The sequence below is a fragment of the Herpailurus yagouaroundi genome, unplaced genomic scaffold, assembly GCF_014898765.1.
Source record: "Herpailurus yagouaroundi ecotype Mexico unplaced genomic scaffold, PumYag 159, whole genome shotgun sequence".
Taxonomy (NCBI): domain Eukaryota; kingdom Metazoa; phylum Chordata; class Mammalia; order Carnivora; family Felidae; genus Herpailurus; species Herpailurus yagouaroundi.
Genome location: NW_024412400.1, coordinates 48,640,711 through 48,658,250, shown reverse-complemented (window position 1 = coordinate 48,658,250; position 17,540 = coordinate 48,640,711).

The following is a 17,540-nucleotide window of genomic DNA, read 5'->3' as shown; positions in this document are numbered from 1 at the left end:
TTACATTTATTTATTTTTAAGAGACAGAGAGAGGTAGACAGCAAGTGGGGGAGAGGCAGAGAGAGAGGGAGACACAGAATCTGAAGCAGGCTTGAGACTCTGAGCTGTCAGCACAGAACCCGACGTGGGGCTCAAACTCACAAACCATGAGATCATGACCTGAGCTGAAGTCGGATGCTTAACTGACTGAGCCACCCAGGCGCCCGTCTATGATTTTCATTTTGAAGATGAGACAATCGAGGCATACTTGCCTGAGATCAACAGTAAACAGCAGAGCTGGAATATGCACGCATAAGTAGCCTGTGTCAAGGCTGTTCTTAATAATTATTAAAAATGGAAAGATGCAAATGATACATAGGTTAGTCCATGAAGCTGTAATCCTGCATTCCTAAAATGTTCTCATGGGTTTTCCTGAGGCAGTGTAACCACTGAACTGAGTCCTTGCCTTCTTCACAAAGATGAGAGGAATAAACAAAGATTTCTTCACTGTGCTGGGCATAGCTGATGAGGTCTGACGTCTCCATTAAAAATCGTGAAATACAAGCTTGATCAGTAGCCAGTGTTTTGTTTTGTTTTTTGTTTTTTTGTTTTTTTTTTTTTTTAAATTTTTTTTCAACGTTTATTTATTTTTGGGACAGAGAGAGACAGAGCATGAACGGGGGGAGGGGCAGAGAGAGAGGGAGACATAGAATCGGAAACAGGCTCCAGGCTCTGAGCCATCAGCCCAGAGCCTGACGCGGGGCTCGAACTCATGGACCGCGAGATCGTGACCTGGCTGAAGTCGGACGCTTAACCGACTGCGCCACCCAGGCGCCCCAGTAGCCAGTGTTTTTATTTCCCGGAGTAAGAACATAGATTATCCTAAAGTCTGGGAGAATGGTGGGCTTTGTCTCATGCTTCTTTAATACCCTAGAATGCGAACTATAGAACCGAGTGCTTCGTAGTTGTTTGACAAGGGCTTTCTGAATGCTTCTCACATTATTGATGAAAATGAGGTCCAGAGAGCTGAAGTCCTTGACTAAGTTCCCATAGTAAGTGGCAGTAAGTCCTCTGGTGGAGGCAAGTCCACTTCCTTTCTCCCCCTAATTCATTGATACTTGGTCTTCGTTTCTTAACAGCTTATACAAATGTTAAATCACTGGAATTATTGAAGCTCATATGGATTTGTCAGGCTTGTCATGATCACATTGGAATATACACATATGTCTTTATTAAATGACTGGATCTTACGGGTAATCAAGCTGATCTTTCTAGTAGTTGCTAAAGGAAATGGCTGTCTATGTTTGGGCCATATTTCTAGCAGCACTCTTTGGCTTCCTCATATAACATCCTTATCTTAAAGCAGGCTGGAAAATCCTTTTCATACTATCACTAGCAAAGTCTCAAGTGGTGGCAAATTAATGCTTTTCTTATTTCCCCTGTGGAAAAGCTAATGAATTATGATCAGCTGCTCAGGGTTGATAGCCCTACACATCCTATTCTGTTCCCTGACAAAGCAATTTACCAACGCACTTTGAAAACTTTTTTTTTTCTTTCTGAAAGAAGAACCACTTAATGGGAACCTTCTTATATGTCTTATCAACGTGCATCTGGATGGGTCTCTTTGATTTCTCTTTTCTTTGCCCACTCACTATTACCAGTGTGTGTGTGTGTGTGTGTATGTAAGTATCTGTTCTTTTGTGCCTTTGGGTCTTATCCATCCTGCTGTTGAGAAGGCAAAAGTGTAGTCATCAATACTTTCTAATATTCCATTATGCCTGCCTTTTCCTTTTTTTAGGAGAAAATGTGTGCAAAATAATTTCATCAATTTTCTGGAACACACTATATATAATAGAGGGTTTTGGCATCACTGACTTTGTAGTCAGATTAAACTTGGATTAGAATTCTGGCTCTAATAATTACCGTGTGACTTTGAACAAGTTACTTAGTTATTTTACAGTTTCTTTATCTGTGAAATGGTGCTGACAATGAAACTTATCTGATAGGGCTATGAGCATTAAAGGAGATACTGCATAAAAAGTGTTCAGCCTGGTACCAGCTTGTAGTAAGCATAAGTGTTAACTACTTACATCTTCCATTCTGAGTGATGTTGGGATTAAGTCCTTTTGGGTCTCTCACATGGGAAGTGTACTGTGGGCTCAAAAGTAAGGCTGAAATATCCCAATATAATAAGGAAAAATACTGAAAGGATAAATCTCAGCATCATAAGTGTGTGAATAAATGTCAGTGTCACTGGACAGCCAACTTAGTGTGGTAAATAAATGCACATACACACACACACACACACACTCTAGAAGCAAAAGTTGGTGGACAGTCAAAAATGCAACAACACAACATAAAGAAAACAATGTAAAATCTCTTATATTTTGGAAACTAGCATCTTTATAATCATATAGACTCAAGTATGGCTCAGGCCTTTAGTTCCTCTTGCCACATTCAATGCCTACCTTTGGATTCTACTTATGAATGCTGATATAAAATCTATATTTGTGACTGAAAGCATACATTCATTTGTGAAACATCCCACACTATATTTAAATTATGAAGGTAAGAGGGGCGCCTGGGTGGCTCAGTTGGTTAAGCATCCAACTTCAGTTCAGGTCATGATCTCACGGTTCGTGAGCTCAAGCCCCGCGTTGGGCTCTGTGCTGACAGCTCAGAGCCTGGGGCCTGCTTCAGATTCTGTGTATCCCTCTCCCTCTGCCTCTCCTCTGCTCACACTCTGTCTCTCAATAATAAAGAAACATTAAAAAAATTTAAATTATGAAGGTAAGAAATGATTTTTATTTGGATAAGGAAAATGACTTGGAGGTGGGAATAAATTCTCTTGTTCTTTGTTTCTCCTGGAGTGTAATAGACAACCTAAACTTGTAGGTACTGCCCCGCCCTCCTCCCTCACCCTTCTAGGCTTTCCTCTCAAATATATTCCATTTTATTTTACCAAGTTCCTGGTTGTACATATGTTTATAGGCTTATTTCAGTACCAGCACCCTAAAAAACATCAGGCATTTTTAGGTCTAAAAAAATTAGATATTAGGCAATGTAGACATTCAAGATCAAGGTCTTTTTTTTTTTTTTTTAAATTTTTTTTTTCAACGTTTATTTATTTTTGGGACAGAGAGAGACAGAGCATGAACGGGGGAGGGGCAGAGAGAGAGGGAGACACAGAATCGGAAACAGGCTCCAGGCTCTGAGCCATCAGCCCAGAGCCCGACGCGGGGCTCGAACTCACGGACCGCGAGATCGTGACCTGGCTGAAGTCGGCCGCTTAACCGACTGCGCCACCCAGGCGCCCCAAGATCAAGGTCTTTTAAGAGAACTTAGTTGCCCATCTCCTGATTTATTCCTTTTCTCAATTACTTTTTGGAGAAATCACTTTTGAAAGGCTCTAAAAGCATCTGATCTTTAACAGCCTCTTTTCTTCTAGATGGGGAGACCATATTATATAAACAAAAATTGGTAATTATGACTAAATAAAGACTGTGCTTCTGGATTTTGAACAGACTCATAAGTGATATATTGGACACTTGAAATGTCCTCAGGGTTTATGGGAGTGATTTCCAAACCAATTTTGCAGAGTGATAGGGATTCAAAGTAGGACCACTGAACATATCACTAAGAATAGAGGGGTCGAGTTGCCAGTGGGCCAGGGTCTTTAGGCCTCCATCACAGTCTTCAAGGAGAGTGAATTAATTTTTATTTGATTTGCATATTGGGATTCTATTTTTTATTTGACATAGAAGTGTCACCATTTTAAAGTGTACTATCGAGTGGTTTTTAGTATAGTAACAAGGTTGTGTACTGATCACTGTTATCTAATTGCAGAACATTTTAATCAACCCCCAGACACACTCTGTCTGTACCCATTAGGAGTCACTTCCCATTCTCCCCTCCCACTGGCCCCTGGCAGCCACTAATCTACCTTCAGTCTCTATGGATTTGTCTATTCTGGACATTTCGTAAACATAAAATCATATAATAGGTGGGCTTTTGCATCTGGCTTCTTTCACTTTACATGATTTTCAATGTCCAGCCATGTTGCGATATGCATCAGTACTACATTCCTTGTTATTGCTGAACACTCTGTTGTATATACACTGCCTTTTGTTTATCTAGTTGTCAGCTGAGGGATGGTTAGGCTATTTCTACTTTTTGGTTATTACGATTAGCTCACTAGAGGCCTATCTTCTCTCTCTGCCCCAGCCCAGTCCTCTTCTCTCTACTTCTGTGAATATTATTTAATTCTGTTCATTCCATAAGGCTCAGCCTAGATGTCTTCAAAGTCTTTTGTGACTAATCCAGTTGCTCATTAGATATCACTCATCCACCTCGTGCCTCATCTATCCATTTGGCTTTAAACATGCTACCTAATATTGACTGTTTCGTTCAAAGTATAGGTGCTTTGTTTTCTTAACTCTCAGGACAGCATCATATGTAATATTTCTTTTGCTTTCCCAAAGTATATATTCTGGTATTCTGATATTGTATGCTTAGGAAATAATCAGATGGTTTTTTAAAAAGATTCTTGAGACACGAATAGGGATTTACCATTTTTGTTTTTTTGAGAACCTCTTATGTACCGGATTCTAAGCAAGGGGGTTATCAGTTACTCCTCAACATAATTCTATGAGCTGACTGTTTACACTTTCTCATTAATTGGAGGAAGGGTGGGGGGAATTGAAGCTAAGAGAGCTCTCAAATTACACATCCAGTAAATGACAGATATGGGATTTGCACCCAGTTCTGATTCCACCAAGTTATAAAGCTTCGTTAGGTTTTAAAGATCCCCTCCCCCAAAAAAAACCCTATTTAGAAAAGCCCTTTCAAACATAGTAGATTCTTATACATCTGGAATATTTTAAGTAAAGGAATTCCTACAAGTGGGAAGAAGAATATATGTTTTTGAGATTCTTGCAATCTAATTTTAACAGGTGATGCTAAATTCCTCTTTTTCTTAAACGGATGATACTTTCAAAAAAGCTCCAATTTAGAACATTGACATAACTAAAGCTATCAAATAATTTTATTTTCTTTATAAGATATTAAAAATTTTGGATCACTGATTATAATAATCTAGCTAAATGTGTGCTATAAAACTTACTGTGGGATAAATGTAGATTTCACACTGAACAAAGGTAATTTTCTTGTGTTTTTACAAGTACATTTACACTCCTTTACACATCACGTTTGGCTTATAATCATGACTCATGGAAGTCTTGACATGTGAATACAATTTATTAACATAATTCATATTTGTAATTTCAAAAGAACAAGGAAAGCACCGTGGTGTTGTAGAACTAACACTGTACTTGGAGGATGGAGCCCTGGGATTTGTCCTTGCCTTTTCACAAGGTGGGCATATAAACTGGGTAATCTCTTCAGTCTTTCTGGAACCCAGTCTCTTCTGTTATAAAATTATAGGGTTGGACCAGGTGATCTGCAGGGTCCTTCCAGTTTTAAGGTTAATGATAACCATAATGAGGGAATCCTAGATAACAAACACTATGCTAAAGAAGTTGTGCATGCTCTGAGCTGCCTTTGAGAAAGTTGACAGTAGCCTTTAAATCAATCATAAACCAGAGGGCAGAACTGCAATGGCTGAATTGGAAAGCTTCTTGCTTAGCTTTTGGGTGCATTTTTGACACTTCACGTTGGTTGAAATGGCTCTGAGTGCCCTAATGCCACACAAAGCTCACATCACTCTAATCATTATGAAATCGTCACAGATGTGCACTGGAAAGATTTTCTGAGGAAGCTGGAAAAATGAGACCATAAATGCCTTCCAGCTGGCATTCCTAAACGTTCTTCATCTCATCGGAGGCATGTTCAGGTTAATTTCAGTTGATGACTGATAGCTTATCCAAATGTTACTCAAGATAATGTGAAGCGATTTTTCTCTCCTAGTGATGAACTCAGATAAGAGGGTGATTATTGAAAAAAAGTAACTAACATTTCTCAATTGAAAAAAATGGTATCATTACGAAAACACAAAACTAAATTATAACATCTTCTCAAAAGAAGAAAAAGACTCAAGGTCAGAACATAAAAAGCATAAGGCTAATTACACACATGCATCTGGTATACATTCTAGTTAAGTACTGAGGGAGTTAACACCTTCGTGCCCAATTGGTTGAGGTCATGCCATTTACATCATGCTGTTCACGGTGCTGATGATAAGAAATGGGCCGCCTGCTAGCACTAAGTGCCAGATACAGACCATATGGGCACAAGGCAACATGAAATTAAAAACAAAAGAAAACAAAACAGTTTTCTTGAGTCTTAACATCCTTTGATAGCTTAAGACATGCAATCTATTACACATTTCCTTAATTCCTTTAAATTCCTCTTCTAGTCCTGGCATTGCTGCTGGCTGTATTTCAGCTGTGTAATATGAATGTGAAAACAAGCAAAGAGCATGATTACAAAATCACATAATCTAGAATCTAAGTGTTTTACTTTGGATGATATCTTTCTTTAAATGATAGCTACTCTCTTCATAGGAACAGAAGAATTCCAGAAAGAAAAATATAAAATGGAATGACAAGCTGTTCATATATATGCATATAGGCATATTCATATAAGATGAAGTGATTTCTTAAAAGTAGAGATAAAAATAATGGAATCATAGAACATTAAAGTGATCTCAGAGATCTTTAGATTCACTCTTTTGCTTTACAGAAAAGGAAACTGAGGCAGAACTATTTGCCCAAGAGCACATGGGAGTTATTGACAGAAATCAATGTATAATTTAGGTCTACAGATTTGTATTCCATTTTTTTTTAAATCTATGTCATATGTTGATAGAGCTAAAATAATAACATTTCAAAGAATTAATGATGGTTGAGAAATTGTTTTGGTGTGTAACAGACAAGTAGACCTAGGACTTCATAATTAAAAATAGTAAACTTGTAATCTACTCCTGAAATCATTGTTGCGCTCTATGCTAACTAATTTGGATGTAAATTAAAAAAAATAAGATTAAAAAAAGAAAAATATAAAAATAGTAAACTTCTAACAAAATGATATATATTTTAAAGAGAAATTGAATACTACTTTAATATGATTTTATTTGTTAAGTGGCTCTTCTAACCACCCTATGCATCAAATTTTTTCAGTATTGATTTCATAGTCATACCGCACATCTTCTTCTACACACAAACTAAAAATCGCATACTTCTCATGGATTGATGATTGATATCCTCTTTGGTAAAATAGGCCTATGTGAATTCATAGGTCCCTTTTATTTCCAGCAGATTATGGTTCTAAGTATCTTCACATTGAATCATGCCTTTTGAAGCTGTGGTCTTCTACATTCAGGGTACATCAAGATTTAACCTCTGCTGATTTAAAAAAGGCACTATGAATAAACAACTATATAGTGCTGTTTAAAATTACTTTTTTTTTTTGTTAAAGACAGTTTTATAACTTCAAATTATACCTAGATATTTTAGAACATTGTTCCCAAGATAAATGTTCAGGATTATCAACCTACTATTGATGGAACATTACCCATTGGTGTTTTTCTGTAACTCACACTTAAATGTATAAAATAGGAGGCCTTTGAGACTATTTGCATCGGTGCAGAACTTTCTGTACTCTTTCATATGTGAGAGGCAGTGTGTTTTTAAAAGAATTTGAAGGTAATAAAGAGTATTTATTATTGAGATTGCATCAGTCTTTTTATCTATATTGTTCTATTTAAACTCTATGATTGAGACCAATCTCTGATATCAGAACATCAGGAAGGCAGGTAATAAAAGGCAGGTAATATCAATCTCTGATATCAGAACATCAGGAAGGCAGGGATAGTCATGGGTAACAGAACTTTTAGTTACAAAGCAGAGTGAAAAACTGAACTTAGAAGTTTAAATTTAAAGGTACCTTAAGTGATTTATTGAGAAATGTTTTGCTATTCAGTTTTCATTTGATTGTAAGCTGCTCAAGGATTTCAAAAGACAAAGAGAAATGATTATTAAAGACCACAGTATCAATTATGACAAAAATCCTTCATTGAATTCCAGAAAAGTCATTACTGACTCTTTTTTATGCTTGTCTCTTTTTTTCTTTTTAATTGAAATAACACACATTATTACATTAGTTTCAGGTGTACAACATAATGATTCCACAAGTCTATACATTATGCTGTGCTCACCACAAGTACAGTACCATCTGTCACCATACAATACAATTACAATATCATTGACTACATTCCCAATGCTGTCTTTCATCCCGGTGACTTATTCATTCCATAACTGGAATTGTGTATCTCCCCACAAAAGTCATCACTTCAGTTTTTGTTAAAGCCTCTAGAGCATGGTGGGACAACTGTTCCATTCATTCCATTGCACATTTGAAAATACCACTGACAATATATGACAAAGATTTTGTGTCATTAAAAAAAAAAAGATTTTTTGTTCTCTGACACCATTTTTCAATAAAAGGAATCAGGGCTCTTTGGGAGAAATGGCTGACTCTAGGGCTGGGGCAATGAACAGGTAAGAAGAGCCTAGATCGATCATCTTGTAGTCCCAGAAAGAAAGAGTGCTCAAAAATCCAAATCCATAGTTGGGGGATAGTATGTCAAAGGGACACAGGAGCCAAACTGAAAGAACTCCCAGTTACCAAAACTGGAATAATTTGAGCAACAAAGTAAATGATGTGGTATTGGATTATAACCCAATATATAAAATAAATATCCATGAATACACACTGATAAAAATAAGTAATTGAATAAGTAAATGAGGTAGAAACAAATCTCTCATTCAGAAAAATTCCAAGTAATTTATGTAGCTACGCATTCTTTAAGGAGATCTATCTTAACTCTCTATCCCTTCAGTATGAGCTGTGTTCAGTGACTTACCTCCTAAGAGCAGGAGTAGGATAAAAAAAAATAACTTTACAGTAAAGAAACCTGGCAAACATTTTCTCAGGAGATCAAAGTTAACTTTATCAATGATATGTCACATGGATAGAATGTACCCTTGATAGAATGTGATAAGAATGGCCCTTCACCTCTATGGTCTTCTTCCCCAAAACTCAGAATCTCAGCCTAAGAGAGAAGACATGGTACAAACCCAAATTGTGGGACATTCTACAAAATACATGACCTGTACTCCTCAAAACTGTCAACATTATGAAAAACAAGGAAAGTCTGAGAAACTTTCAAGACCAGAGAAGACTAAGGAGACATAATGACTAATGTAATAGGTACCCTGCATTGGATCGTGTAACAAAAAAAGGAAGAGGATAAATATGGGGAAAAATCAATAAAATTTGAATTAAGTATGGCATTTAGTTGATACCGGTGTATTAGTGGTAGTTTATTAGTTGTGACAAATACATGGCACTAATATGCAAACAATAGGGAAAAGTGGGTATGAGGTAGGTGATAAGTCTCCATACTATCTTTGCAACTTTTATGTAAAACTAAAACTATTCTATGATAAAAGCTTATTTAGAAGTAAAGGAATTTGATGATTTGTTTTCTAATGTTGCCATAGGTATGTTTCATGCCTTGACTGGTATTTTCTAGTTGATGAGGTCTTATTTACAAAGACTTTGGAATAAAAGACTTGCATGATGGCAACAATTGATATGAGTATCAGATAGAGAAATGGATTGTGTTTCAAATTATGCTGCCCTCTGCCACAAAGCTCAAAGCACTTTATAGAGTCATCATTCATTTTCTAGAGTGATAAAACTTATGAAAGTTGTAAATTGTAAAAGGCTATAAAACGTATACCATAATTAGTATCACTTTGCAATTTTATTATTATTCCTGAGAGCTCAATAATGTGTTGGCTGCTAGAGGAAATTTCTATAGGTTAGAGAATCCTTATCATAAAGTTAAAGCAAAAAGAAAATGGTCCCATTTATCCCCATAAAATAACGCTTAATGTAATTTTAATTTTATAGATGTGACCTTAAAATTAGACATAATTATTCAGTTTGGTTGGTTTCGCTTGCCTTGGTCAAACCAAGTGTTTCATATTCTAAGTGTCGTATTTGATGATCTATTTTAATAATGGAAGCCAAAACTGATAATATCTTTTGTATGCATATGATTTGACCTTAAGCATGCAGACACAGGCTAACCTCATTAAGGCAAAGATGGGGACAGTAAGGCAAACTTGCTGAATATTTATTTTCTTGAGAACATACTCTATGAATATGAATGGGTGATAAAACATTTTTAATGAATTTGGACTTCTGCCATCTTTTGAAAGAAATCAATGGAGAAAGTGAGAAGAAAACCAGAGCTGGAATGCAAATCCACTGGTTGGATAGAAGAGCAGTGGCGGGAACCTGCACCCTGCTGTGAACTTTCTCTGTGGATTAAAGAAAAAAAAAAGCTTTTTTGAAGTATAACTGAAATACAAGTGTAATATAGTGCACATATTTACAGTGTGCAGTTTGACTATTTTTGACATATGTATGCGACCATGAAATAATCACTACAATCAAAATAGTGAACATTTTCATCATCTTCAAAAGTTTCCTTGTGCCCAGGTGTAATTTTTCCCTCTTGCTCCTGCCTGCATTACCTCTGTCCTCTACTCAGATGGTCACTGGTCTGCTTTCTTTTATTCAAAGTTAGTGTGCACACTTTAGAGTTTTATTAAAATAGAATCATTCAGGGGGCGCCTGGGTGGCGCAGTCGGTTAAGCGTCCGACTTCAGCCAGGTCACGATCTCGCGGTCCGTGAGTTTGAGCCCCGCGTCGGGCTCTGGGCTGATGGCTCAGAGCCTGGAGCCTGTTTCCGATTCTGTGTCTCCCTCTCCCTCTCTCTCTCTGCCCCTCCCCTGTTCATGCTCTGTCTCTCTCTGTCCCAAAAATAAATAAAACGTTGAAAAAAAAATTAACAAAAATAGAATCATTCAGTACTTAACTCTTTTTGTTTGTGTGTGTTGTTTTTAATCTGACTTCTTTCACATAGTATTATGAAATTCTTCCATGTTGTAGCATATATCAAAAATTTGGTCCTTTTTATTCCATGGATACCTCAAAATGTGCATATTCATTACCTGTTTATGGCCATTTGGATTCTTTTCCAGTTTTTGATTATCACAAGTAAAGCTGCAATGAACATTGTCGTACAAGTTTTTATATGAACATTTCCTTCTTTTCTCTTGGGTAGATACCTAGGAGTGAAATGGCAAGATCATATATTAATGTGTATGTTTAACTTTTTAATACATGAATAAACTATTTTCCAAAATAATTGTGCCATTTTACATCCTACTAGCCATGTATGAGAGCTTCAATTTCTTCATATCCTTACTAATACTTGTTTTAAAATGCAGACATTCTTGGTTAAGCGTCCAACTTTAGCTCATGTCATGATCTCGTGGTTTGTGGGATTTAGTCCCATGTCAGGCTCTGGGCTGACACCTCAGAACCTGGAGCCTGCTTCTGAATTTGTGTCTTCTTCTCTCTCTGCCCCTCCCCCACCCATGCTCCATCTTTCTCTCTCAAAAATAAATAAAACATTAAAAAATTAAAAAAAAAATGCAGACATTCTTAGGGCGCCTGGGTGGCTCAGTCAGTTAACTGTCCGACTTTGGCTCAGGTCATGATCTCACAATTTTTGAGTTTGAACCCCACATCGGGCTCACTGCTGTAAGACAGAGCCTGCTTCAGATCTTCTGTCCCCCCTCTCTTCTCTCTCCCCCTCCGCTGCTCGTTCTCTCTGTCTCTAAAATAAACTTCAAAAACTGCAGAATTCTTATAGATATATAGTGGTATCTTGTGATTTTAATATGCTTTCTCCCATCAATTAATGATGCTGAGCATCTTTTCATGTGTTTATTTGCTATCCATATGTCTTTGGTGAAGTGTGTTCAAATTTGCACATTTCCTTTATTGAATTGTTTGTTATGATTTTGAGAATTCTTTATATATTCCTGATTCAAGTTCTTTATCAGCTATATGCATTGCAATATTTTTCTCCCAATATGTGTCTTGTCTTTTAAATCTCCTAACAGTTTCTTTGGAAAAATAGAAATTGTAATTTTGCTGAAGTCCAGCTTATTAATTTTTCTCTATTAGTCATGATTTTAAAATCATAGTTAAGAAATCTTTGCCTAACTTAACAAAGATTTTCTTCTAGAAGTTTCATGCTTTTAAGTTTACACTATAGTCTACACAGCATTTCAACTTAATTTTTTAAATGTGGTATAAGGGATGGAGTGAAGTTCACATATTTGCATATGAATATATAATTGTTCTAGTACCATTTATTATAAAGTCTATATTTTTCTCAACTCAGTTGTCTTTGTACTTTGTTAAAAACCAGTTTTCTAACAGGTACAGGCCTATTTCTGAAATTTCTGTTCCATTGGCCTATTTTTTTTTCCTCTTGATTCCAACACCAAATTTCTTGATTACTGTAACTTCACAATAAGCATTGGAATCAAGTAGTGTTAACCCTCTGTTTTTTTTTTCAAAGTTGTTTTAGACTATTCTAGATTCTTTACATTTCCATATAAATATTGCAGTAAGTTTTTCTATTGCTATGAAAACAGTGTGCAGGAATTTGGATGAGGATTGCATTCAAATAGATTAATTCAGGGAGAACTGATATCTTAGTACTGAGTTTTTCAACTATGAACAAGGCATCTCTATTTTGGTTTTCTTTAATTTCTCTCAGCAGTGTTTTGTAGTTTTTGGTGTACAGGTCTTACACATCTTTAGTCAGATAAATTTCTAAGTAGTTCATATTTTGTTACTATTATAAGTGATACTTTCTAAAATTTTAATTTCTACTTGTTCTTTGTCAATTTATATAAATAAAATTAATTTTAATATGTTGATCTTCTATCCTAAAACTTTGCTAACCTCACTTATTAGTTCTGGTAGTTTTGTCCTAGAACCCATTGGATTTTCTATGAATAATGGCAATTTTCCATTTTCCTTTCCAGTGTGGATGCCTTTTATTTACTTTTTTTTTAAAAGCCATATTATTACAATGGCCAGAACCTCCAGTACAAGGTTCAATAGAAGAGATAAGACTAGACATTTTTGTCTTGTTCCTGTTGCTAGGGGCATTTTGTCTTTCACTGTTAAATATAATGTTAGCTGTATGTTTTTCATACTTTTTCAGAATGTGGACATATTTTTGTTTTTAATTTTTAAAATTTTTATTTTGAGAGAGAGTGTGTGTGTGTGCAGGTGGGGGAGGGGCAGAGAGAGGGGTAGAGAGAATCCCAAGCAGGCTCCACGCTGTCAGCACAAAGCCCTAGGTGAGGCTCCATCCCAGAAACCATGAGATCATGACCTGAGCCGAAATCAAGAATCAGGTGCTTAACTGACTGAGCTTCCCAGATGCCCTGGATGTTCTTTTTTATTATTAGTTTGTTCAGAGTTTTTAACATGAATAATGTTTAATTTTGTCAAAAGCTTTTTTCTTCATCTATTGATATGATTTATTTTTTAGTTTGGTACTATGTTAAATTACATTGTTTGATTTTTGAATAGTCAATTAACCTTGCATTCCTGGGATAAATCTCATTTGGTTACAGTGTATTATTTTTTAATATATTGCTGGATAAAATTTGTTAAAATGTCATTTATATTTTTATATCTGTACTCGTGAGGAATATTGGTCTGTACTTCTCTTGACCTGTTTTCTTCTCTTATATGCATTATAAAATGATTACTACAATTGAGTTAATTAACACATCAAACACCCCACATACTTACCTTTTATTTATTTATTTATTTTTGGTAAGAAAGCTTAAGACGTACTCTCTTACCAAATTGCAAGTATATATGCATGTATACACGTATATATGAACTCATCATGTTTTATACTTTAAAATATGTACACATTTGTCATTTATATCTCAATTAAAAAAAAAAAGAAGAAACATTAACCTGAATACTCTTATGTCTATTAAACACGTTGAATATGTCATTTGGAAACTTTATCACAGTAGTACCCATATGTCTTCATTGGTGAATTCTGCCAAAAATGTAAGCAGAAAATAATACTAATTTTCCACAAAGTCTTCCAGAAAATTTTAGAAGAGAGAATATTCTGTAAGGCCAGGATTATCCATTTGTTTATTATTGCTTTTGTTACTTACACATTTGGTGTTGTATCAAAAAAATTATTGCCAAGACCAATGTCAAAGAGTTATTCCTTGTCTTTTCTTGTAGGACTTTTATAGTTTCAGGTCTCACATTTTAATCTGTTTTGAGTCATTTTTTTGTGAGTGTTAATTGGTGTGGTAGGGGTCCTGTTTAATAATTTTGCATGTGACTATTTATAAATTAACTCTAGTGTCATTAGGGAAATGACCTTCTTTATCCTAAATATTCTTTGTTCTGAAATCTCCTTTTCTGATATTCACATACTCTTTCTTTTTATTAGTGTTAGCATAGTATCCCCTTTTTATTCTTTTACTTCAGCCTATTTGAGTCTTTATATTGAAAGTGTACTTCTTGGGGTGCCTGAGTGGCTCAGTTGGTTAAGTGTCTGACTTAGGCTCATGGTTCATGAGTTCGAGCCCTACATTGGGCTCTCTGCTGCCAGTGCAGGACCTATATCATATACTCTGTTTCCCCCCCCTCTCTCTGCCTATCCCCAGCTACTGCTCTCTCTCTCAAAAATAAATAAACATTAAAAAAGAAAAGAAAGTGTACTTCCTGTAAACAGCATATAGTTTTATTCAGTCTGACAATCTCTGCCTTTTAATTTGGGTGTTTAGATTATTTACATCAATGTGATTATTAATATGGCTGGGTTTAAATCTATCCTTTTCAATTTTTCTCCTTTTTCTGTATTTTCTTTGGTTCACATTACTTCTCCTGTCTTATTTAGGATTAATTAAATATTTTTTAATGATTCCATTTATCTTCTTTGTTTATTAGCTCTAACTCTTTGTTATATAGGTGGTTGCTTTAGAGTTTGTGGTTCATACATCTTTAACTTAATCACAGTGTACTTTCAGCAGTGGTCAGTAAAGTGTGGCCAAACAGGCCAAATCCATCCCACTGTTCATTTTTTTTGTAAATAAAGTCTGACTCTCTTACTTAGTGATGCCACTGAGGTTACTAGTTGTCCACCAAAGTCTGTTACCCAGCTCTTCCACAGTTAGAATTGTAGTTGGCACATGGCAGCCCAGCTGAGGATTACTTTTTTGGGCCCCTTGGAGTCACGTGTGTCCTGATGGCTACCTCTCACTGTTAGAACGTGAGCCCAAGTACTGGCCTTGCACGTGCTCTTCTCCACGATTTTTTCCCTTCCCATTAGCTCGAATATGAGCTCAACTTCAACTATGCAGATGAGAACATGTCCTAAGGCAACTGTTCTCAAACATTTAGGTTTCATATCTCTTTATCTTTTGCAAATTACTGAGGCCCCTAGAAGTTCTGTTTATGTAGGTGATAGCTACTGGTATTTACCATATTAGAAATTAAAAGTGAATAAAATATAAAGATTTATAGTTCATTTTAAAATAACAATAATAAACCTATTACAATTTAATATGAAATGTACATTTTTATGGAAATAACCGTATTTTTCAGAAGAAAAATATTGAGTAACTTTTAAAAATATTTTTGCAAATTTCTTTAGTGACTTAATAGAAAGAATCTGTGTTCTCATGTCTGCTTCTAACTCTATCTGTTGTGAATGTTGTTTTGGTTGAAGTATGTATGTGAAGACAGTCTAGGCTTATACAAATATGCATTTGGAAAAGAGAAGGGTGTTCTATAACCTTTTGGGATAATTGTGGATTTTTTCTTTTTAATTGTCCACCAAAGCTCAACAAATGGTAAAAGTTAGTTAAATTGTGGAATCCAAAACCATGTCAATGAAGTTTTCATACATTCTTACATTAAAATTCATTAGTCTGTTTTGTACTTTGTATTTCCCTGAATGATGTTATAAAATGGGTTTGTGATGTAATCATTTGGAGAATGTTTCACTGAATTAGGCCGATCTCCAAATGTTGAAATGTTCCAGTAGATAATATCAAAAAATTATCACAATTATTAATATCACTACCAGTTTCATCAGAAAAGCTTTTAAGTACTGGGAAGTGACTATGATCACAATAGTGGATACAAATTTTCAACAATTCTAATTTTTGCTTAAAAGCTTAGATTTTATTATTGGCAGCAAAGGCTCTCAGTTATTTTCCTTAAAATGATAGACTCACTTTATTCATTTTTAAGAAAGTTTTGACAAATATCCAAGTATATAACTATCTTTTTGTCAACCCTTCTTTCAATTAAAGGCCATTCCATGAAAAAAGTGGATAGTTTATCTTGCAACTCAAATAATCACAGAAGTGTTTTTTTTTTTTTTTTAATGAGACAATCATTATACTTGGATTTGCAACAGAAGTGCTTTATGTATATGTCCCATTTTGTCACCCAGGTTATTAAAAAAAACAGGTACTTGTTCAAGATTTAATAAGATTAATATTTACTGCTTCTTCAAGGATATTCTTAATAAGTAAAGTAAATGTGGCTTTTCTTAATGTTTATTTATTTATTTTTGAGAGAGCCAGAGAGAATGTGTGCACATGCACTAGGGTGAATGGGGAAGAGCAGAGATAGAGAATCCCAAAGAGGCTCCGCATTGTCAGCTCAGAGCCAGATGCAGGGCTCAAACTCACAATCCATGAGATCATGACCAGAGCCAGAATCAAGAGTCAGATGCTTACCGGACGCTTTTTGTTTTTTAACTGTCAGTGTGTGGTAGTCAAGAATACAATGAAACCTGGTACAGTTTGTTGCCACTACTTTTTATTACACCATTAGAGCTAATGTCAGCACTAGGCAAAAAGCAAAGAATGTCTTATTATTAGTATCGTAATTATTAATAGCATTCATAATATTATTAACTAATTTATACAAATTATCAATTATCAAGTAATCACTAATTTATATGAATTATTGATAATATTATTGTGAAAATAGTTTTTACCTCATAAATCCTCTGCAAAGTCTCCTAATCCCCATGGAGTCTGTAGACCACATTGAAAACCACTGCCCTGTATTGCCAGAGAAACAAGATGGAAGGACCCAAGTCCCAGAATGATCAAACGGAATAGAGCTGTCTGGTGTCTGGGATGCTCATCTTGAACTGTTAAATCAAAGGGGAATAATTTTTGTCTTTTTAGACATCACAAAATTATTTTTGGATCTCTTTGATGCAGCAGCCTAGGCATACCTAAAATAATAGAAAAACCTGTGAGTAGAGGTCTTTATTCGATATCCTCATCTGGAATATTGCCATTTTTGTGTTTTAGTTCTTATGGTCAACTCTCTTGAAGCCCTTGGAACATGTCCCAGGGATAGTATCATAGGAAAAAGCACTAAACATATCTTTATTGATGCTGTGACTTTGAAACAGTATATCTTGATTGTCTCCTACCCTAAAATATTTCCTGCCTATTTAGTATGTCCACTAACCTCTTTGATTCCCCCTCATCAGAACATGAGACATTTATTTGAGAATATTAATCCTGAGGTATCAGGGAGCTGATTTCTAGTTCCAACTTGTTCTTTACCATTTAAACCAAAAC